General features: G+C 44.1%; 2 pseudogenes; both read right to left on the bottom strand.

The window, feature by feature from the left end:
* Nucleotides 1-997: 997 nt before the first annotated feature.
* LOC124958449 (alpha-internexin-like) lies at nucleotides 998-2,119 on the bottom strand (annotated as a pseudogene).
* An 11,550-nt stretch (nucleotides 2,120-13,669) lies between these two features.
* On the bottom strand, nucleotides 13,670-20,962 carry LOC124958443 (ataxin-3-like; annotated as a pseudogene).
* Between the last annotated feature and the right edge of the window lie 3,473 nt (nucleotides 20,963-24,435).

Below are 24,435 nucleotides of genomic sequence, written 5' to 3'. Positions count from 1 at the left end.
GGGAAATCCTTTATATTTACCACTGCTATCTTTGGTATTCTTTTTTTTTTTAATTCTTTTTCAGTTGTTGATGGACCTTTATCTCTTTTTATATATTTATATGAGGTGCTGAGAATCAAACTCAGTGCCTCACACGTGCAAGGCAAATGCTCTACCACTGAGCCACAACCCAAGCCCCTCATCACTGCATTTTTTTTTTAACCTACAGAAAGGACATGAAATGGGCAGGGGTTAAGTCATTACATGAATCACAAAAATGGTTGACATGCATCTAATTTCATTGAGCAAAGAGACCTAAATAGGGTAAGTTTTTTGAGAAAAAGCTGTGTGTTTAAAAGGGAAGCATACTACACCAGATATATTTTTTTCCCCTCTTTTTCCTGGATGGGAGAAAAGGCTATGTGGAATTGAGGGGGAGTAGGGAAGAAAGTGTCCTATCACTTGTGACTCAGTTCTATCAGAGTGGAACTTGGCAGTGATCTTAGGTTTAAGGTACCTACAATAAGATTATACATCTGGGTACTGGCTGGGCTAGTGAATATATATGGGGTTTGCTTTTAGCTCACAGCAAATGATGATGATCACAGAGTTAGCACCTTACTTTGTATTTCCTCTGCACCGGAATCATCTATCATTGTGAAGCCTGAGCTTTAGGTGAGAAAGCTGTATTCTTGGGTAAGTGCTCTGTGATTGCTCCAGGACTTCAGTTTACTCCAATCTAAGCACTAGCTTTCCTATTAGAGAGAGTATTCAACACTAAATAGAAGACTGAAGACTTGAAGACATTACGTAGTGCTGACAGGTGTTATGGTTCAGAAATTGGCTGTTTTAACAAGTCAAATACTTTTTTTTTTTTTTTTTTTGCGGTGCTGGGGATTGAACTCAGGGCCTTGGGCTTGCGAGGTAAGCAAGCTACCAGCTGAGCTATGTCCCCAGCCCTCAAATACGTATTATTCCCTCTTTAGCATTAACTTTTTCTTTTTTTAAAGCAACAGAATTATATATTTTGGCTTGAAATGGTGCTTTCTTGTACATTTGACTTTTTCGTTTCCTTAGTAGATATTACTGTTTCTTCCAATATTTCTTCAAAACTTCCCCCTATCTGGGAGGTTTTCTTAAAGAGGCTCTTAGAAGCCTCCTCCCCGTCTTCCTCTTCCTTAAGTGACAGCCCAGTGAATGAGGCTTCGGAGGTTGTGGAACTGAGACTTCTAGAAGGAAGCAGATAACTTGGATTGGGAACTGGATTCAGCCCTGGAACATTTAAGCCACTGGAGCTAAATCGTGTCTCCACCTCCAGCAGTTTCCTGTAAGCTGCTACCTCAATGTCTAGGGCCATTTCGAATGGAGCTGTCCTGTATTCCCGTAGGTGGCAGTGCCATCTCCCTCTTGGTGTCCCTCAGCTCATTCTGCAGCTGCCCAGTGCTATCCTGGCAGCCGGTCACCTCCGCACTCTGCCTCTCCGAGGCTTCATGGGCCCCGCGCAGGCCCTCGATCTCGGCAGGTGCGTGCCTGTGGCTGGCGCCGGTACTCTGGGTCTCCTCGCGGCTGGCTCGGATGGCCTCGGTGCTGCGCGCCGCCTGCTTGTTCAGGCTGGCGAACCTGGACTGGTACCACTCGTCGGCTGACTGCAGGTTCTCAGTGGCCAAGGACTCATACTGGGCGCGGATCTCCCTCGGTCTGGTTTGGCCACAGCCCGGTCCACCTCGGCCGCGACCGGCGATGATGCCCGCAGCGTGGCCGGCAGTTGAGCTACCTCTTCGTCGTGCACCTGGTGCACGAAGGCCAGTTCGTCCAGCAGAGACTCCACCTTCTTCTCCAGGTCCAGGCGGGTCAGAGTGGCGCCGTCCACGTCGCGCTGCCGTGCCTTCAGGACGCCCTCGGCGCCTCGGAGCCCCGGCTCTCCTCTTCGCAGAGCGCCCACCAGCCGGGTACCTCCTGGCCGGGCGGGTCTGCGCACGCGCGAGCTTGCCCTCCAGCTGCGCACGCAGGTCGCGCAGGTCGGGCAGGACAGGCTCGCAGAGGCCACCCCGGCCTCGAGCTTGCGCTCCTCCACAAACATCGCGTGGCGGTCGTGGAGGCCCTGCGGCTGCTCCTTGTTGGCGGGTGAGCGTGTACTCATGCGGCGGCCGCCTGGCTCAGGTCCAGCCCGTCGGACGCCGCAGCCGGGGGTAGGCCAGGCCCCAGCCAAGTGATAAGGCTGAGTCCACATTGCAGGGACAGTGACTGCGAGCGGGACGTGGGGAAAAGGCTTGGTGTCCCGAAGGCCTTGGGTAGGGAGGAGGCGGAGCTGCATCGCACTGAAGCCCGGTATGGGATCAGGGCCGGAGAGCGGCTGCGGCTGGAGCCACTGAGGATGCGAGGGGTGCATGCGGCAGGCCGGGCCTCCATAACCTGTTTCGAGTTGATTTTTTGTTCATGGCTTATGATAAGGGTCCAGTTTTCTTTTGCCAGTGGATACTGTAAGATCCGAGTGGGGTGACCTGATCAGACGATGGTAACGGGAAGACAGACCAGTGTGTATCAAAAAGAAAAGCCTCTGGCTTGCTGGACTGAAGAAGTCCCGGATGGCCCCCATAGGGCATGCTTTTATAACCGGGGTGGAGGAGGGTAAGCTTGAGGACTCCGCGTCCTTCTGGGATTGGCTGGGGTCCTTTGTCATCATCTGATTGGTTGCCTCTCTGGGCATGGGCAGGCTTCCTTTTGCTCTGCACATGCGCACAAGCTGCTTGATACCCTGCCCCATCCAGCCGCCCTGAACCGCCCTAACAGATACCACTTTCCTCATCACCATTTATTGAAGAGACTGTCTTTTCCCCATTGGGCCTCTTTGGTGCCCTTGTGGAAAAATAGCCCTTTGTATATGCTTGGGTTTATGTCTGGGCTTTCTATTCTGTTTCATTGGTAAATATGTCTCTTTCTAGGCCAGGACCATACTGTTTTGATGCCTATAGTTTTGTAATATGATTTGAAATTAGAAAGTGTGACCTTTTTTTTTTTTCCTCAAGATGATTTTTTTTTTTTTTTTTTTTTTTTTTTTTTTTGCTATTTAGGGATCTTTTGTGGTCCATACAAGTTTTTAAGAGTTGTTTTTTCTATTTCTGAGAAGAATGTAATTGAAATTGCTTTGAATCTGGTGGCTTTGTTTGTTTCTTTTCTTTCTTTCTCTCTTTTTTTCTTTCTTTCTTTTTGTGGTGGGCAACACCGGGGTCGCTAAGACCAAGCTAAGATGGCGGCTGGCACAGTGCCAGTGGGCGTGTAGTTTGTCTCTCGCTGTAAACAGGAAGATGAGCACACTGGCTGTCCCTGTCAGACCATGCCTAAGCCACCAATAGTAATATTCCAAGACTTACTTCCCCTTGGCAACAGGTTTCTGATTGGTTTGTTAATTGTATATAAGTGAGTGTTCTTCCTGTAATAAAGGTCCTTTCCATCCAAGCAGGTAGAGTGTGGTGCGTGTTTCACTTTGTGTTCTGCTGGTTGGTGACATTCGGTGGCCCATATGGGGATGTGGATCTTAAGATGCGCCTTCAGGTTCCCCACCTGGTTGAACTTCTTGTCGCAGTGAGGGCACTTGTGCTCCTTGTCGTGGGTCTCCAGGTGGCGCATCATGGACGTGGGGTGGGAGAAGGAGCGGCCACACTGGTAGGGCTTCTCCTTGCTGTGCACCAGCTGGTGCCGCTTGAGGTTGCCGGAGGTGGTGAAGAGCTTGCCGCAGTCCTCGCAGCAGTAGTGCGCCTCGCCCGAGTGCCGCTTCTTGTGCAGGTTCAGCAGGCTGATGAGCCGGTAGCTCTTGCCACATTCCTCACAGCTGTAGAGTTTCAAGGGGCTGCGTGTCTTCTCGTGCGCCTTGCATGCGGCGGGGTCGGAGAAGGCCTTGCTGCACTCCCGGCATGAGAGCCTGTGTGGATGCGGATGTGCCGCTTGAAGTTCCCTGTGTGTGTGAACTCCTTCCCGCAGTCCTCGCACTTGTGGATGACGGAGCCGTAGGCCTTGGACTCGGTGTGGTCCCTGTAGGTGCCCGAGCTCAGGCTCCGGGCCTCTGAGCTGAGCGCCCGCCCGGCCTGGAGGGAGGCCGCCCTCCCTTGGCTCCCACAACTTTTGAGGTGGGGAGCCCGCTCGCAGCCTCACTCTCCTCACTTCCCTGGCCGGCTCGGCAGAGGCCGCCCACTTCCCTCGACCCACGCCGCCCCGCGCCCTCCTTGCGTGCTGGGCATGTGAGCGCAGGCGGGCGCTGCCGCCATGGCCTCGCCGCCGCCGCTCCTGCTGTATCTGCTGCCGCCGCCGCTGCTGCTGCTGCTGCTGCTGCTACCAGCGGCCCCGTGGACGCCGGGTCAGCCTCCCTCCCCGGCCGGCCTAGTGCTCCTGTGCAGCGTACGACCTGTGCTCCCGCCCCAGAAATACCGTGAGCCCGCGCCCCTCGGCCCCAGTCACACTGCCCCTGTGCCGGGCGCCGCCACACCACGGGAACGCTTCGGCTGGGCCCCCCGAGTCAGGAGCGCGGCTACTGTGGGTGACCACTGGCCAGAGAGTGGTGCTGGGCCCCGCATAGAGAGCACGGTCTTTTGTCGGGGTCGGGAGGACTTTTCGGCAATGGACTCTGGGGAGGGCACGGTGGTTCGGACCTTCGGAGTGAGCCAGGTGTTTTCGGGGGGCTCTGGGAGGCCTCTCTCCCCTGGTTGAAGCGACGACTGTTGGGGGGGGCGGGTCTTTGGGTGGAGTGGACTGTCCCGACCCACGGGACATCAACGCGGACGGCAAACCTAAGAGAGAAGGAATGAAGGGACAAGAGACGCAGGGAGAGACAGCAAGACAGGAATTCTGATCAAGCTGCAAATTTTTATTGTTCTCACGGGTATTTATGCTGAGGGAATGAGGGGTATGACGAGGTGCAGCCTGGTTGGTTGTGTTCTTCTGCTGGGTTCCTGATAGGGTGCAAATTCGCGCTGGCGGGAAGGTGAAGTTCGCGCCGGCGGGAAAGTGTAGTCCCGGAAGAGAAGCCGTGGGCGCCATAGGCGCCATACTGTCAGAATTATCAGCCAGGAGGGGGGGAGGGGTGCTGCTGCTTATTGTAAAGGTCAGAATGTTCTCAGAATGAGAACTTCTTGGTCCCTGACATTTCCCCCTTTCTTATATAAAATTATTGACCATTTTTCGATAGCCATATTTTAAGGGGGTGATAGAGGTTATGTGGCGAGACGGGGGCACAGCTTGCCTGAACAGGTATAGGGCTGGAGTGACAATCCCTCGGGAACTGCGCCTGTCTTAGGTTGTCCGTGGCAGAGCAACATCCTTACCCGTCATTGGATAATGAGGCTCTGGCCCTCATTTCCTGTCTTAGGTTGGTATGAGCTCTCACGAATCTTACCCGTCATTGGCTGTCCAGTTCAGCTCACAGGGGTGATGGTCTTTTAAGATCACCATCGCGATCCATCATCTCCAGTCGATGGTAATGAACCTGAATAGGTTTCGCCTGTATAGCCTCAATTTGAGCTCTAAGAAAAGCCATGATCTTGTTGAATATCAAAGGACCTATAGATACAATAAGCAGCAAGCAAAGGAGGGGACCTCGGAAGGGAAGGAGATAGGGAAGGAGTCCACTGAATCCAGTCCATAGTGGATTATCAGCCAGTGCTTGTCGGCGTTTTTCTAAGTCTTCCTGCAACTGTTTGATCTTGTCCTTAACAATTCCTGACTTGTTGGCATAGAAACAGCATTTTTCCTGCAAAGCCAGACAAATGCCTCCCTGTTCGGCAGTTAGAAGGTCTAAACCTCTCCTATTTTGTAGGACCACTTCTGCTAAGGAATCCACCTGATCTTGAAGATCTTGTATGGTACTTGAGAGTATCTGTACATCAGAAATCAATTGTCTGGATAATTTTGTATATTGAGTAGGAGAGACCCCCAAACCAGCAGTACCTGAGGCCACTGCTGTAGTTATTCCAAGTCCTGCAAGTAAAGGGATAAAGGTGACAGCACGTTTAGCTCGTCCTGCAATGTGATCAATTGTTGGTATAGGAACAGGCTCATCTCCTGGAACAATATCTACGTCTGGGAGCAAGGCAGCTAAGACACATAGTCCAGTCCAGTTGGCTGGCAGTTGAGTGAAAGCCTTATTACCTCCACAGACAAATACGGTGCCATTAGGGGGGCACAATGGCTGTAAAAATTTGAATGTCTCAGAGCAATCACTAAATGTCATAATCCCTACATTTAAATCCCAGGTATTATTATAGCCAGGTGAGAAAAAGCAAGTAGTATTGGAAAATGTGAATGGCTGTACCAAAAATGGTGGAGTCGGTAGACAATTTTTACTGGTTAAATTGGACCATGGTGTATTAGGATAGGTTACATTTCCAGCAATTTTTCTAGTAGGGGTAGCAGCTGAGTCATTTCTGTAATCAATTGGAATAGCTAATGGAGCGGGATATCCTAACTGCAAGCAAAGCCAACAATCTGCAGTCAAGGGAGAATTAGACCGATTAAGCAAGGCATAAGTGGCTTCAAGAATATCGTAAGTGGCAGGGTCTATCTCAGAAGGTCTGTGTTTAGGTAATGCTAGTGGGTGATATAAGAGACTAGGATGCAGTTCCTCGTACATCCGTTGAATTTTCTCATAGACTTGTTTGGCTCTATTAGAATCTTGGGGGCCTCCTCCATCAGATACATGTAGGGGGGCTATAGTAGACCAACAAACTGTTTGCCCTACTAAGTCTGCAGGACATGATGCAACACTTAATTTTCCAGGGGTATTAGACCAATCCCCTCCAGTTGATCCTGTATGGGACCTTAACAAGGTGGTAGTAAAATAGATTTTACCCCCTGAGGAACAGGTTTGAGCGGAGGAGTAACAAGAACTATGGAAGGAAGTGTGAAAGGTTGTGCAAGAACAGGGTGCAGGTTTGCCATTAACTGGGGGAATAATTTGTGGTTTTGTGATACAAGACCACTGAGTATGCGTTTCCCACACTGCGATGTGACTGCCGCAATCTTATCTCTTGGCGTTGTTTTGGGAGATTACCAACGTATGATGGCTTGTGATTTGCCTCATCAGTACTCAATATAAATCCTCCCTCACACTTACATGGTTTGTTTCTGAGCTCCAGTAAATACTCACAAGCCGCAGCAGGGTCCTCAAGTCCTGCATGGCTGTGGGAGAGCAGTGAACAGGCAGCCATTATCCAGAGAAGCAATGGTGTGCAGTCACAGGGTCTGTCATTCAGGGGATTTTTCGCATAGATTGTCGGCTGCATCTATAAGAGAGGAAGATTCATCCTCAGGGGGAAGGTTTCTGTCCCTGGGTTGTGGTAAATCATTGACCTGTTTGACCAGGCGTTCTGGTAACCATCTTGGGGCTGCTTGTTCTTGATCTAAAATACAAGCTGAGCCTCGTCCCCAAATGAGGACGGGATCTGGGCCTTTCCATTTATTTGTTAAAGGATCGCGCCACATAACAGATGGGCGAGCAGAATTAGAAGAGGGATGCCAATGTCTGTCTGCGGTCGAATGTCCTTCATTGTCTAGGGTAAGAAAGTTAAGAGCAAATAATGCATGATTAAGGCGATCCCTGGGAGTGGTAAATGCAAGGGAAGAGGCCTTAAGGCCGGTAAGCCAGGTTTTTAAGGTGAGGTGTGCACGTTCCACAATGCCTTGACCTTGAGGGTTTATGGAATTCCAGTAGTATGAGAGATTTGAAGAGTGGCACAAAACTGTTTGAACTTGGTACTGGTATATGCAGGGCCATTATCTGTCTCAATATGTGCTGGCTTTCCCATTATGGAAAAGGCTGAGACAAGATGAGAAATGACATCCTTGGTAGCTTCTCCGCAATGCGGTGATGCAAAAATAAAGCCACTAAAGGTATCTATGGAAACATGTATGTACTTTGTTTTCCCAAATTCAGGAAAGTGAGTAACATCCATCTGCCAAATCTGATTGGGCAGTAATCCTCGAGGGTTAACACCCAGATGTTGAATAGGAAGGGAGACAACGCAAGCAGGACACGCTTTTACAATTTCCCTTGCTTGTTGCCTGGTAATTTTACAGAGTAACCGAAGGCTCTGAGAATTTAAGTGGTGAAGTTTGTGTAAATCTGTGGCCTCTTGGATGGATCCAATAAGAACTGGGAAAAGGGACCGAGTGGCTGCATCAGCTTGAGCATTACCCCGTGATAGGGGACTGGGAAGATCAGAATGTGCTCTAATGTGTCCTAAGAAAAATGGATGTTTTCTAGCCTGAATTAGTTGTTGAAGCTGGTTAAACAAAAAGGCTGCGTTGGAGGAAGCCTTAATGGCGGGTGAAATCTCCAATAGGGGCACAGAATGGGCAATGTAAGCACTGTCTGTATAAATATTAATAGGTTTATCAAAAACTGTCATAAAGACTTGTGTTATAGCAAACAATTCTACAAGCTGTGCTGATGGATAAGCAGTGTCAAAGGTGGTGGGCTGATTATCAACAACAAAGGCTGCACGGCCATTGCTGGAGCCATCTGTAAAAACAGTAAGGGCTTGTGGAATAGGAGCCTTCCGAGTAACCCGAGGAAAAATAAATGGATGTAACTGAGCAAAATGCAAAAGGGGGTCATTGGGAAGGTGGTTATCGATTATTCCCAAAAAGCCTGATAGAGCAATACCCCATTCATCCCTCGTCTGTAGCAAAAATTGGGTTTGATCCTTAGTGTATGGAATCAGAATGTTATCAGGGTCTTTGCCAAAATGTTGTCGAGAAAGCAAGCAACCTTTAATAATGATAGAAGCTACCTGAGCAGGATAGACAGCAATAACTTTAGAGGATGTGGCGGGCAAATGAACCCAGAGCAAGGGGCAACCCTTATTTTTAAAATGTGGATCCCGCTGCCAGAATAGTCCCGTGGGTGTATGAGGGGTGTGTAATATAACCAAAACCAAAGGAAGGTTATAAGATATTTGTGTAACAAATTGTTGAGCGATGGCTTCTGTGACTTGAATTAATGCTTGCTGTGCCTCGGGAGTAAGCTCTCGAGGAGAAGAAGAGTCAGAATCTCCCCTTAAAATATCATTAAGAGGCAAAAGCACATAGGTGGGTAGTTTTAAATATGGTCTTAGCCATTGGATATCCCCTAGTAGTTTTTGGAAATCGTTAAGAGTGTGGAGATGGTCCACACGCAATTGTATATTAGGGATTTGAATTTGATTAGTTTGAAGTTTGAGGCCCAAGTAGGTGTAGGGGTCCTGTGTTTGAACCTTATCAGGGGCTATCTGAAGTCCCAAGGCAGTAAGGGCTTTATAGAGATCCAAATAACAATTGTTAAGATCATAGGTATTAGGTGCAGCAATTAACAAATCATCCATATAATGTAATATATAAACTTGTGGCCACCGCTCTCTCACAGGGTCTACTGCTTGAGCAACATATTTTTGGCAAAGACTAGGGCTGTTAGCCATACCCTGGGGAAGGACCTTCCATTGAAATCTTTGCATAGGGCCCTGAAAATTGATGCGGGGGAGGCTGAAAGCAAAATAGGGTCTGTCATCAGGATGTAAAGGAATAGTAAAAAAGCAATCTTTTAAGTCGATGACCATTTTATAATAGTCCCTAGGAATAGCTACCGGTGTAGGGATGCCTGGCTGTAATGCCCCCATCGGGCGCATAACCTTATTGATAGCGCGCAAATCCTGTAAAAGGCGCCATTTGCCTGATTTCTTCTTAATAACAAAAATAGGAGTATTCCAGGGTGAGGTTGAGGGTTCCACATGGCTGGCTGTCAACTGTTCCGGTACTAACATGGAGGCAGCCTCTAATTTTTCTTGGGTAAGGGGCCACTGATCCACCCACACAGGAGTTTGAGTTTCCCAAATAATTTTGTCTGCATGGGGTACAGGAGGGTCAGGGACCGACACTAAAAATCCACATACCCAAGTCCAAATTTGTCTGTTTTTTGTATGGGCTGTACAGGCTCAACCTGTCCTTGTCCTAGCCTCCCAAGGCCTGTACCAGGGATAAAGCCCATACGAAGCATTTGATGAGTGACTAAAGAGTCGGGACTAGCAAGAATAACTTTCATTTGGCTTAGAATGTCTCGTCCCCAAAGGTTGACAGATCAGGAACAACGAAGGGGGTAACGGTTCCTTTATTCCCTGTGTTATCTTTTGTGTCAGTCCAATTAAGCACCCTGGAGCTAACTAAGGGGTTTCTTGACTGCCCTATTCCTTTAAGGTCAGTTAGTGATGAGGTGAGGGGCCATTCTGATGGCCAATATTTTTGAGAAATAACTGTGGTGTCCGCACCAGTATCTAGGATCCCTTGGAATTTCTTTCCTTCAATAAATAAGGTAAGAGTGGGTCTTTTGTGGGAGATAGGTTGGACCCAATACACATCAGAGGAACCTAAAGAGGCTGTGTTTCCTGGTGAATTTCCTGAATTGAGGGGAAGGAGTATTAATTGTGCAATTTTTGTTCCTGCAGGGATGGCAGCTACTCCGTTAACAGCTGTGGCCAGTATTTTAATTTCTCCAGTGTAATCATCATCAATGATGCCAGGGAAGACCTGAACACCTTGTAAGGTGGTAGAAGCTCTCCCAAGAATAAGAGCACACATATGAGGTGGAGGGGGGCCTACAACCCTAGTGTGTATTATTTGAGGTCCTTGCATCGAGTCTAATATTGTATCGGTGGAGGCACAGAGGTCCAATCCTGCGCTGCCTGGGATAGCACGTTGGAGGGAGGTGATTGTGGAGAAGGACAGGGAGCCTGGATTGGGTTGGGAGTCTGAGAGGGAACAAACCTTATTGCCCCTGGGTTTGCTCTGGGGGTGGTCGGGGCCAGGGGCTGGCCCCGAGAGGAGTTTCCTGAGAAGTTAGAGGGAATAGGCTGTCCAAGGGCATTGGTCTTGGATCTACACTCCTTGGCCCAGTGGCGACCTTTACCACATTTAGGGCAAAGGGTGAGCGGAGGTGGTTTAGTCCCTGTTTGAGGAGATATGGGTCCTTGACCCAGTTTCCCTGTTGGGCAGTCTCGCGCAAAATGGCCAGGTTGTTTGCAAGTAAAGCAAGTACGTGGGCCAGGGTGGTGAAGGGCCTTGGTGAAGGCGGCACCAATGGCGAGACCCATGGCATGGGCTGTTCCTACCCCAGCACACAGCCTAATGAAGTCAGAAAGGTCCCTTTTATCTTTGTGGGGCCGAAGAACATCTTGACATATCGGGTTGGCATTTTCAAAGGCAAGATATTTTACAAAGGAGCTCTCGTTTTCACTTGGTCCAAGTAAGCGCTCTGCAGTTAGATTAAGCCGGGCAACAAAGTCACTGTAAGGCTCGTCAGGACCCTGACGAATTTTTGCTAGGGAGGTGGTGGCCGAGCCCTTTTGAGGGAGCCGTCTCCAAGCATGCAAACCAGCAGTGTGAACCTGTGCTAGGAGCCCAGTAGGAAAGCGTGCCTGTTTAGGGTTAGTATCAAATGGCGCATTACCCACTAGTTTAACATAGGTCCAGGATTTAGAGGAAGCCTTGGTTGAATTTTTTTGGGCAGTTTCCCGACAGTATTCCCTAAAGTCTGCGTTCCACAACAGGAAGTCACCTGCACTGAGGGTGGCTCGGGCCAAAAATTTCCAATCATTAGGGGTGAGCCATTGTGTACTATGGTTCTCTAGGAAGGCCAGTGTATAAGGTGCAGTGGGGCCATACTGTGTACAAGCCTTTTTAAGTCTTTCAAGAAAGCGGAGGGTCAGCCTTTTATAAGAACCAAGGGCTCCACTCTGTCCAGAGGTGGGCTCCTCCTCATCCCCTGATTCCTGGTCCTCCTCTTTTTCCCTCTTTGGTTCTACCTCTTGTTCCTCCCCTGATTCCTCTTCCTGACTTCCTTTTAAATTCTCTGCTTCAGTTTGTGTGGGCTGATCTGCTTGACTGCGAGTGACTGGAAAGGCAAGAACAGGCTGACCACGTGGCTTCACCTTACGAGTATTGAGGGGTCTTGGGCCAGTTTGTGTTAACTCCATGCCCAAGGCCAGTGAGCGAAGCTCGGCATCAAGGGCTTTTAGTTCTTTTAAAAGTTGAATTTGTTCCCGCCTATGTTGAAGAGACTCGCGTAAAGGGGTTAGATTAGGCAAGGGAAGTGGGGAAAAAATGTCTGGGGGGGCATTAGGTCCCTGAGGGGCCAGAGCACAAAAGGCAGGGGATATATAAGAGGGAGGTGGATTTTTAAGAGGTGGCAGGTCTGGAGAATGGTATCGAGCCGCTGCCTCCTCCAGGGTAGCCTCATCCTCTGGGGTCAACTCATCATGGGGATTTAAAACCGGATAAATCTTAGGGGGACTTTTAGGGGACTTTTTTGGTAAGGTGGGGTCTGGGAGGTTCCCGGGGTCTGGGAGGGTCCCAGGGTCCTGAGAAGGCTGAGTAGGGGGCATATGAATACTAACCGAAGGGCATGCCGATGGGGGGCGAGAGGTGGATTGCATTGCCTGCTCCCCAATCTTTACAAGTTTTAAAGTACCACTGTCAAAGGGTGAGCTTTTAAGAATCTCATTAATTAAATTCCAATAAGAAAAGGCAGTGACAGGCACCTTTTGAGGACCAAAAGTCTCATAATAATCTTTGAGGCAGTCTCCTACTCTGAGCCACCTTTTACCATCAATTGACCCCTCGAGGGGAAACCAAGGACACAAATCCTCTATGTATGAAAAGAATGATCTTAAATCCTTTTTCTTAACATGTGCTCCCTGAGTCTTGAGGGCCTCCTTGAGACCTGTCAGAAACAAATCATGTGACGAAACTGCTTGTCCCATGGTGCGTCACTCACCTTGCGCTGGCCTCACTCTCCTCCTGGATCTGACTCCCGGTCGCGTTTACCGAGGTGATCCCGAATCCCACTTGGCCAAGGCTTCCCCAGAGGGCAGCGTTCGCTTCTCAAACAAAGGCTCGAGCCCCACGTTGGGCGCCAACTGTCCCGACCTGCGGGACATCAACGCGGACGGCAAACCTAAGAGAGAAGGAATGAAGGGACAAGAGACGCAGGGAGAGACAGCAAGACAGGAATTCTGATCAAGCTGCAAATTTTTATTGTTCTCACGGGTATTTATGCTGAGGGAATGAGGGGTATGACGAGGTGCAGCCTGGTTGGTTGTGTTCTTCTGCTGGGTTCCTGATAGGGTGCAAATTCACGCTGGCGGGAAGGTGAAGTTCGCGCCGGCGGGAAAGTATAGTCCCAGAAGAGAAGCCGTGGGCGCCATAGGCGCCATACTGTCAGAATTATCAGCCAGGAGGGGGGGAGGGGCGCTGCTGCTTATTGTAAAGGTCAGAATGTTCTCAGAATGAGAACTTCTTGGTCCCTGACAGTGGACTTCACCATTTTGCCTGTTGGGTGCTTGTCTGGGATTGGGTGGCTCTGGCATCCTGGGGCAGCGCCCTGAGCTTGGAGCGGCTTCACCTTCCATCCAGCAGTTCAGAGTCAGAAGGAAGAACAGCTCCTTCTTAAATGGAGAGCAGAATACCCAAGGTCTCCCTGGGGAAGGTGAAGGGGCTCCCAGAAGAAGTGGCTGTTCACACCCAAGTGACTGGCACTTCAGATTCAAGCTGGTCTTCCCTGGCTGCTTCAATGCCAGGAGAATCAGCACCACAAGGATAAGGTAAGTAAAAGACAGTTTTGCTAGCGTAATTAACTAGAAGGTTTCCCTATTTGAGGAAACAGTGCCCTTAAGGTTTAACAGAAGGCTGTCCGAGAGACAGCAAAAAAGGTTTAATGGAAGGCTCCCCTAGTGAGGGAACTTAACAGAAGGTTGTCCTGAGAGATAGCAAAGGACTTCCTATAGTAAATGAATGTGTTTAAAGTGTTAGTTGTGTTAGTATTTTTATTGCTTTTATTTGCTTGGTTACTGTTTGTCATTACAAATTAAAACAGATAATGGTCCTGGATATACGTCCCAGGCCTTTAAACAATTTTGTTCCACCTTTGGTATTCAACATGTCACAGGAATTCCCTATAATCCTACTGGACAAAGCATTGTTGAGTGTGCCCATTTAACACTTAAAAACATGCTTTATAAACAAAAGGGGGAATAGGGGCATCATACAGATCCCCAAAAGACAAATTATCTGTTGCCTTGTTCATTTTAAATTTTTTAAATCTTGATTCTGAGGGCCGCTGAATGTTAGTCAAGAACCCCACCTGTGTTTATTGATCAAGGACATTCCTTCACCTTTTCTCCTAATTTTCTTACTTATAAAAATGAGACTCTCCAGGGATATAACTTTACTAAACAAAACCCCACACAATTTATCACTCCAGATCCTTTTGTTGTTTGGCTCCTCTGTAATTCATTTGGAGTGTGTGCAGATATTTCAGCCTTATCTATGATTCTAGGAGGAGTTCTAAAGAATTGCATGTATATACAAAATATGTCTGCTACCTTTGAATCTACAGTCCAAGTACAAAATTGTACTAAGGAAAATGCCTTCCCTCCTCCTACACCTGTATGTGTCAGGCCTCCCTTCATGTTCCTTGTATCCAATGCTACTACTAATGGTAGCCACCTTACTTGTCCAGAAAGTTCTTGTTTTCTTACAGAATGTTGGAATGCAACCGATTTCCCCATAGCTGTCATGATGTGCATCCCTGCCTACCTTCCTATGCCAGTACAAACCCAAGAGGATGAGCTGTCTGTTCTACTCAGATCCAAGAGAGACTTTGGCATCACCGCTGCTATAGTAATTGCAATTGTTGTCTCTCCTGCTGCTGCCACCACAGCTGCTGCTGCCTTGGCCACCGTAATTCCTACAGCAGAAGCAGTCAATAGCTTGTCAGGCACCACCTCTGCCTTGACTGTTCAATCAGAGATCAATCAACAGCTGCGAGCTGGAATTCTATTGGTCAACCAGAGAGTGGACTTAATACAAGAACAATTAGACATCATTACTCATTTGATGTCAGTGGGATGTGTTCATTATTTATCTGCCATGTGTATAACTTCTGTAGAATATCAAAACTTAAGTTTGTCTGCCAATCTATCCAAAAGTCTATCCATGTATCTTAATGGAACCTGGAACTCTAAGTTTGACAACCTTACATTTACCCTAAGATCTCAAATTTTTGCTATTAATAGTACCCGAGTGGAGGTAGCCTCTGTATGCAAATTAGCTTCCTTTTTCCAGTCTGTTGTCCAATGGGGAAAAAGTTGGTTTGGATTTTTGTTCCTTGGTGGTCTCTTGTGTGTTATATCTATGCTGTGTATCTGGTGTTTATACAAGATACATAGATGTCAACAAAGAGAGACAGCTAACATTCGCCAAGCTCTGGTTGCTATAGATGTGGGAACCTCCCCTCCAGTCTGGCTAAATATGCTAGACCGGTAGTCAATGACGGGTAAGATTCAGGAGGAGCCCATACCAACTTAAGACAGGGATTGAAGGATTTAGACTTCAATACCTGATGACGGGTAAGGATGTGGCTCTGTCCTGGACAACCTAAGACAGGCACGGTCTCTTTTATAAACAGAAAGGGGGAGATGTGGCGGGCGACGCTCGGGGTCGTGCCACAAAGACCAAGCTAAGACCAAGCTAAGATGGCGGCTGGCACAGTGCCAGTGGGCGTGTAGTTTGTCTCTCTCTGTAAACAGGAAGATGAGCACACTGGCTGTCCCTGTCAGACCATGCCTAAGCTACCAATAGTAACATTCCAAGACTTACTTCCCCTTGGCAACAAGTTTCTGATTGGTTTGTTAATTGTATATAAGTGAGTGTTCTTCCTGTAATAAAGGTCCTTTCCGTCCAAGCAAGTAGAGTGTGGTGTGTGTTTCACTTTGTGTCCCGCTTGTCAGCGACACTTTTCTTTTATTTCTTTTTTTTCTTTCTTTCTTTCCTTTTTTTTTTCTTCCCCAGAATTTAACTGAGGGGCACTCATCCACTGAACCACATCCTGGCCCTATTTTGTATTTTATACAAAATATAGGGTTTCATTGAGTTGCTTAATGCCTGGCTTTTGCTGAGGTTGGCATTGAACTTGTGAGCCTTCTGCCTCAGCCTCCTTAGCTGCTGGGATTACATGCTCCTGGCTCTGTTTTTGTTTTGTTTTGTTCTGTTTGGTAGTTATGGACATTTTAAACTATTCTTCCAGCCCATGGACATGGGACATCTTTCCATTTCTTTGTGTTTTTTTCATTTACTTTCATCAGTGTTTTACAATGTTCAGGGTACTGATTTTAGCTTTGTTTAATTCATTCCTAAGTATTTTATTATTTTTGATGATATAATCAATAGAGTTGTTTTCTTGATTTTTAGGTAGATTGTTCTTGTGTAAAGAAATACTACTAGTTAGTTCTAGCAATGGTGTGTGTTTTGACGTGCGATAGTTCTATCAGGTGTGTATCTGTGTATGTGCACATGTGTGTTGTGTGTTTGATCTTTATGATTCTCTTTATATAAGAGAGCCAGAATTTGCAAACTCAAATTGACTCAAAATTGACTCCTTTTTTCCAGTTTGGATTCCTATTTATTATTTTAAATATTTTGCTTAAAATTTTTTTTTTAGTTTAGATGGACACAATACCTTTATTTTATTTATTTATTTTTATGTGGTGCTGAGGATTGAACCCACTGCTTCACATGTGCTAAGCATGAGCTCTACTACTGAGCTTCAGCTCTAGCCCCTGAATTCCAATTATTTATTTTCATTGATTGCTTTTCTAGTACTTGTGGTACTATGTAATTTGTGGGAGAGGGCATCTTTGCTTTGTAGTGAATCTTAGAAAAAAATTTGTTGTTTCTCCCTATTGATTATGCTTTTACCTATGGATTTTTAATAGGTGGTCTTTATTATGTTGGGGGAATTTCCTTCTGTACCTATTTTGTTGATAGTTATTTACATTTTATTTATACATATTATATGTGCATATTAATGAGATTTCACTGTGATATTTCCTTATGTATATACAGGGTGCATTGGTTTTTTTTTTAATCATGAAAGGATGTAGAATTTTGTCAAATACTTCTTCTGTATACTTTGAGGAGGTCATATAGCTTTTCTTTCATTTTGCTAATGTGATATTACACATTGATAGTCACATTGACTTATTCGTATATATTAAACCAAAAATTGCATCCCAGGGATACATTCTCTTGGTCATGGTGTTGTATTTTTAATGTATTATTGAATTCAGTTTGCTAATACTTTATTGAGATTTTTACATCTACGTTATTAGGGATCGTGGTCTGTAATTTTCTTGCAATGTCCTTGCCTGGTTTTGGTATGTGGTGATGCTAAAGAGTTTAAGTATGCCCCTGTTTTTTGGATGAGTTTAAGAAGGATGGGAATTAATTCATTTGATGTTTGATAGAATACACCAACAAAACTATCTGGTGTTGGATTTTCTTTGTTGGGAGATTTTTCAATTACAACTTAAATATCCTTGTTAGTTGTTGGTAAGTGTAGGCTATTCTTGATTTAGTCATGGCAGATTGTGTGTTTCAAAGGAATTGTTAATTCCTCTCCCCTATCCAATTCATTTGGTTATATGTTTGTAATAATTCTTTGAGATGTTTTATTCCTGTGGCTTCCATTATTTTATCTCCCCTTTTACTTCTGATTTTATTTATTTGAGTTTTGTCTTTTTCTTAGTCTAGTTGAGAATTTGTTCATTTCATTTATTTTTTCAAAAATACCCAATTCTTTTAAAAATAGTTTTTGTATACTCTACTTGATTTATTTCTGCTTTGATCTTTGTAGTATTTCTTTTCTTCAGCTAACTTTGTGTTTACTTTGAATTTTTTCTATTATTTTCGTGTGCATAGTTAGGTGATTTGAGATCTTGTTTCTTGCATAGGTGTTCATCACCATAACATCTGTTTAGAACTGCTTTTGCTGCACCCCGTAAATTTTGGGAAGTTGTGTTTCATTTTCATTCCTTTCCAGATTAAAAAAAGTTCTTTTGACTCTATTGTATAAGAGTTCAAATGCCTAGTCCCTTCCACTCCCAGAGCTAGGTGATTTAAGAGCCAAATCCATTAGGAGGAACTATGAACATTGGAGCAACATGTGTGTGGTCCAAACCCTTCACTCCTCAGAGAAACAGCTCTCTCTCTCTCTCTGAAGGCTCTACAGGATATTTACTTCCTCCTGGCATTAGCAGGTCATGATCCTTGAAATTTCTTAGTTTTCTAGACTCATCCCTTCAGTCTCTGCCTCCATATCATATGACATTCTCCCTAGGTCTGTATCTAAATCTGAGGTCTAATGAAATGGGCACTTGGATATGCAATCTTATACAAATTATTCCTTTCATGAATTGCTAGTTTCTCTGGTAGTTGGCTCTTGTCTCTCTTTATAGCCTCACACCACTTGTCTCTGCATAACCCACAAAATACTGAACTTCTTTCATTTCTTCACATGTACCTGGCTCACCCTCATCCCAGAACCTCCAATAGTCTGTTCTTCTCATGTGAATTTCACTTGTGGTTCTCCTTATACCTCAAACTCCCTTTATTTCATCAATTGATACACATTCCTTTGTGTTTAGCTTAAGAATAACTTCATCTAGGAGAGATTTCCATGACCTAATGTGTTAGTCAACTTTCAACTAACTGATGTGTTAGTCAACTGTGATAAAATATATGAGATAACTTAAAGGAGAAAAGGCTTATTTTGGCTTATGATTTCAGTCCAGGGTCATTTGGCTCTGATGTTTGTGGGCCTGTGATGAGCCATGAATATCATGGCTGTACACTTCTGCAGATTAGGGAATTATTTCAGGATGTACATGTAAAATTTCAAGCCATCAGAAGAGAAATATTTAAAACCATGAGGATACCAGATTAAGAAAAATTTGATCTCTAGTTGTTAAACATATTATAGTTTCACAAGTACTTTGTGTTTTTTCTCTATGCACATTCTTTCTAAAATAGTCTTTTCTCACTGTTTCACCCAACTTTTGTCTCTCAAAGTCATTGATCCTTTAATGTCTGACTCAAAGTTCACTTTTTAAAAAATGCTCATTTATTCTCAAATACTTGTGCAGAACTGATTTCAGAATTTAGGAATGCACCAAAGTCATAAAGTAATGATCCCATTTTAGAGGGCTTAAAAAGCAAAACCTCAGAAAAGATTAACATCTCTCAAAAGAGTTGTAGAAAAACAATGAAATCTAGCTAGCAAAAAAATTGTGATCAGAGAAAACAACAGGAGAAAACTACCAAGTGCATAACACAGTTAGACCTATTTGATTAATGACAAATACAAGCAATTATTAGATGATGAAAGTGAGCCAAATTACTTATAACCCGAGAGAGAGAGAGAGAGAGAGAGAGAGAGAGAGAGAGAGAGAGAGAGAGAAAGAAAGAGAAAGAACAAAACCGAATGGAACAAGTTAAGTGGAAGAGCAAGTTAGTTTGGTCAAAAAAAACCATACTAATTTTAGACATTAGATATTGCACACACAAAAAGAAAAACATTTAGAAACCATTTTAAATTTCTTTAATTGCTGTCTACCTTTTTGGCTAGTCTTTGGAGGATCATTAGTGCTTCAACTGATGCATTTTTCACTTTCTCCTCATTGTTTTTGCAAACCACCTAAGGGTCTTATTTCCTCTGATGAACATTGTTCTTTGACACATTACCAAAATGGATCTTATGCCATAATCACACAGGACAAGGTTTGAAAGTGTGAATATCTAGATGATTTTTTAAAAGGTATTATTTTTTCCCTTCTGTTTTCAAATTATTTTATTTTATTTTATTTCTTTTGCAGTGCTGGCAGTCGAACCCAGGGCCTTGTGCATGCAAGGCAAGCATTCTACCAACTGAGCTATCTCCCCACCCCTCAAATTATTTTTAACAGTCTCTAAAGACATGGTCACAGCTGCCTGAAACATGTCTTTTTCACTCATGGAATTGCCTAGATCACTCCCAAGTACTCCTGAACTTGTGACTGACCTTTCACATGAATGTGAAGCCTGTCCTAGTAGATCTACTTGCTGCTGTTGTTGCTGCTGTTGCTTTTCCACAGCTCTTCTGAAGTAAGATTTGTACCCGATGTCTGGGGAATATCTAGAGTATGCTACCTTGCATACTGAGTTGAATAGCCCTGCCAAGATCTGCTTCTTCATCCTCCAGGTCAATTTCCTGGCAACTTAGTGCCAGAACCCTCCGCAAATCCTCCTCATCTTCACCTAACATTCCCAATCCAGTATTTGCTTCTAAAACTAGTTCCAGGTCTCTTCTAAGGACTCTTTGTTCTTTTCATTGTGCTAATTCTTCTCCAGTAAGTTTTGGTCAATGCATCTGTTGGACCAATGCATCTACAGAAGCTGGTCAGCTTCACAATTTGGTAGATCACCTTTAACAACAAAAGAAAATAACCTTCCTCTTGAGTCAAGAAAAGTGCAAGGTATGTATCCAATATTAATTCTGGACCTGAAAGAAATCACAGGGAGACACGAGATAAAGCCAAACGCTGGAGCAGTTCTGTTTTATTTTAAAAATGTACACACTTATATAGGGCCGGGAAGAGGCTGATTGGTTGGGGCATGAAACGGGGTGAGAGTTGATTGGGTGAGCCTTGTTGCTAGGGGTGTCAAGCGCCGATTACCTTATAGGACCCGTCAAGAGAGAATTCAAGTTAAACTACTGTTTTCCTAATTTTTTAACTGTAAACCAGTGTTCTTTATAATTGCTTATAAATGATTTTTCATTAATAGGATCAATTCAGAACCTCTGATACTCTGGACTGTTGAACAGGATTAGTTCTAAACCAAACTTTCAAAGCATTGCTTATAATCTGAAAAGAAAAAAAGCCACTGTCATCCATATTTCCAGAAGGCTGCTGAAAAATATGCCATAGTCTTCACTAGTAACTCCTTCTGCCATTCTCATCCTTTCTTCTTCATCCAGCTGATGTGCAATGGAGGATAATTCCACAGGGCTAAAATATTCTCCTCGTGACAGATTATTCAGGCAACGCTGAGCACAAAGCGAGCCTTCTTGTTTTTCATGGAAGATGGATTCCATGTTTATTTGGATCCAATGCCCCCATGCTGAACCACCCCCCTCCTGCTCTGCCCCCAACCCCACCCCTCTGTCCACCCCGCCCAGCCCCACCCCCCTCAAAGTTCACTTTTATTTATTTATTTATTTATTTATTTTTTTAACTTTTTTATTTATTTTTTTTTATTTATTTTTTTACGTTTACATAGGGTAATGATGTTTCTTTTTTTTCCCTTCCCCCCCACCCCTCCCACCCTTTTCCCTTTATACAGTCCTTCTTTCCTTCATTCTTACCGCTCTCCTTAGCCTAACTCTAAACCTAACCCTAAACCTAATGCTAACCCCTCCCACCCCCATTATATGTCCTCATCCGCTTATCAGTGAGATCATTCGTCCTTTAGTTTTTTGAGATTGGCTTATCTCACTTAGCATGATATTCTCCAGTTTCATCCATTTGCCTGTAAATGCCATAATTTTATCATTCTTCATTGCGGAGTAATATTCCATTGTATAAATATGCCACAGTTTCTTTATCCATTCATCAACTGAAGGGCATCTAGGTTGGTTCCACAATCTGGCTATGGTGAATTGAGCAGCAATGAACATTGATGTGGCTGTATCTCTGTAGTATGCTGATTTTAAGTCCTTTGGGTATAGGCCAAGGAGTGGGATACCTGGGTCAAATGGTGGTTCCATTCCAAGCTTTCTGAGGAATCTCCACACTGCTTTCCAGAGTGGCTGCACTAATTTGCAACCCCACCAGCAATGTACGAGTGTTCCTTTTTCACCACATCCTCGCCAACACCTATTGTTGCTTGTGTTCTTGATAATCGCCATTCTAATTGGGGTGAGATGAAATCTTAGGGTAGTTTTGATTTGCATTTCTCTTATTACTAGGGATGTTGAACATTTTTTCATATATCTGTTGATTACTTGTACATCTTCTGTGAAGTGTCTGTTCATTTCCTTAGCCCATTTGTTGATTGGATTATTTGTATTCTTGGTGTAGAGTTTTTTGAGTTCTTTATAGATTCTGGAAATTAGCGCTCTATCTGAGGTATGGTTGGCAAAAATATTCTCCCACTCTGTAGGCTCTCTCTTCACATTTCTGATAGTTTCCTTTGCTGAGAGAAAGCTTTTTAGTTTGAATCTATCCCAGTTGTTGATTCTTGCTTTTATTTCTTGTGCTATGGGAGTCCTGTTAAGGAAGTCTGATCCTAAGCCAACAAGTTGAAGATTTGGACCTACTTTTTCTTCTGTAAGATGCAGGGTCTCTGGTCTGATTCCAAGGTCCTTGATCCATTTTGAGTTGAGTTTTGTGTAGGGTGAGAGATAGGGGTTTAATTTCATTCTATTGCATATGGTTTTCCAGTTTTCCCAGCACCATTTGTTGAAGAGGCTATCTTTTCTCCATTGCATATTGTTGGAACCTTTGTCTAGTATGAGAAAATTGTATTTATTTGGGTTTGTGTCCATGTCCTCTATTCTGTACCATTGATCTACCTGTCTATTTTGGTACCAATACCATGCCGTTTTTGTTACTATTGCTTTGTAGTAGAGTTGAAGATCTGGTATTGCAATACCCCCTGCTTCGCTCTTGCTACTGAGGATTGCTTTAGCTATTCTAGGTTTTTTATTCTTCCAGATGAATTTCATAATTGCTTGCTCTATTTCTGCAAGGTACATCATTGGGATTTTAATTGGAATTGCATTGAATCTGTATAGCACTTTAGGTAGTATAGCCATTTTGACGATATTAATTCTGCCTATCCAGGAACATGGGAGATCTTTCCATCTTCGAAGGTTTTCTTGAATTTCTTTCTTTAGTGTTCTGTAGTTCTCATTGTAGAGGTCTTTCACCTCTTTTGTGAGATTGATTCCCAAGTATTTTATTTTTTTCGATGCTATTGTGAATGGGGTAGTTTTCCTAATTTCTCTTTCTGAAGATTCATCACTTATGTATAAAAATGCATTGGATTTCTGAGCATTGATCTTGTAACCTGCTCCTTTACTGAATTCACTTATGAGTTCTAAAAGTTTTCTGGTGGAATTTCCAGGTTCCTCTAAATATATAATCATGTCATCAGCGAACAGGGATAGTTTGAGTTCTTCTTTTCCTATTCGTGTCCCTTTAATTTCTTTGGTTTGTCTGATTGCTCTGGCTAGAGTCTCAAGGACGATGTTGAATAGAAGTGGTGAAAGAGGGCATCCCTGCCTTGTTCCAGTTTTTAGGGGGAACGCTTTCAGTTTTTCACCATTTAGAATGATATTAGCCATGGGCTTAGCGTAGATTGCCTTTATAATGTTTAGGAATGTTCCCACTACCCCAATTTTTTCTAGTGTTTTGAGCATGAAGGGATGCTGTATTTTATTGAATGCTTTTTCTGCATCTATTGAAATAATCATGTGATTCTTAACTTTAAGTCTGTTGATATGGTGAATGACATTTATTGATTTCTGAATGTTGAACCAACCTTGCATCCCTGGGATAAAACCCACTTGATCGTGGTGCACTATCTTTTTAATATATATTTGTATGCGATTTGCTAAAATTTTGTTGAGAATTTTTGCATCGATGTTCATTAAGGATATTGGTCTGAAATTTTCCTTCCTCGATGTGTCTCTGTCTGGTTTAGGTATCAGGGTGATATTGGCTTCATAGAACGAGTTTGGGAGGGTTCCCTCCTCTTCTATTTCATGGAATAGTTTGAGGAGTATTGGAATGAGCTCTTCTTTAAAGGTTTTGTAGAACTCGGCTGAGAACCCATCTGGTCCTGGACTTTTCTTTGTTGGTAGGCTTTTGATGACCTCTTCTATTTCATTGCTTGAAATTGGTTTATTTAGGTTGTGTATGTCCTCCTCGTTCAGTTTAGGTAATTCATATGTCTCTAGAAATTTGTTGATGTCTTCGAGGTTTTCTGTTTTGTTGGAGTATAGATTTTCGAAATAGCTTCTAATTATGTTTTGTATTTCACTCGTGTCTGTTGTGATGTTTCCTTGTTCGTTCCGAATTTTAGTAATTTGAGTTTTCTCCCTCTTTCTCTTTGTTAGTGTGGCTAAGGGTTTATCAATTTTGTTTATTTTTTCAAAGAACCAACTATTTAATTTGTTAATTTTTCCAATTGTTTCTTTTGTTTCGATTTCGTTGATTTCGGCTCTGATTTTAACTATTTCCTGTCTTCTACTACTTTTGGTATTGGTCTGCTCTTCTTTTTCTAGCGCTTTGAGCTGTAGTGTTAAGTCATTTATTTGTTGATTTCTACTTCTTTTTTTGAATGCACCCCATGAAATAAATCTTCCTCTAAGTACTGCTTTCATAGTGTCCCAGAGATTTTGATATGATGTGTCTTTGTTCTCGTTTACTTCTCAGAATTTTTTTATTTCCCTCCTGATGTCTTCTGTTATCCATTCATCGTATAATAGTGTATTATTTAGTCTCCAAGTATTGGAGAAGTTTCTGTTTTTTATTCTGTCATTTATTTCTAATTTCAATCCAT

The sequence above is a fragment of the Sciurus carolinensis genome, chromosome 11 (assembly GCF_902686445.1).
Source record: "Sciurus carolinensis chromosome 11, mSciCar1.2, whole genome shotgun sequence".
NCBI lineage: Eukaryota > Metazoa > Chordata > Mammalia > Rodentia > Sciuridae > Sciurus > Sciurus carolinensis.
This window is presented reverse-complemented; position numbering and strand designations above follow the sequence as displayed.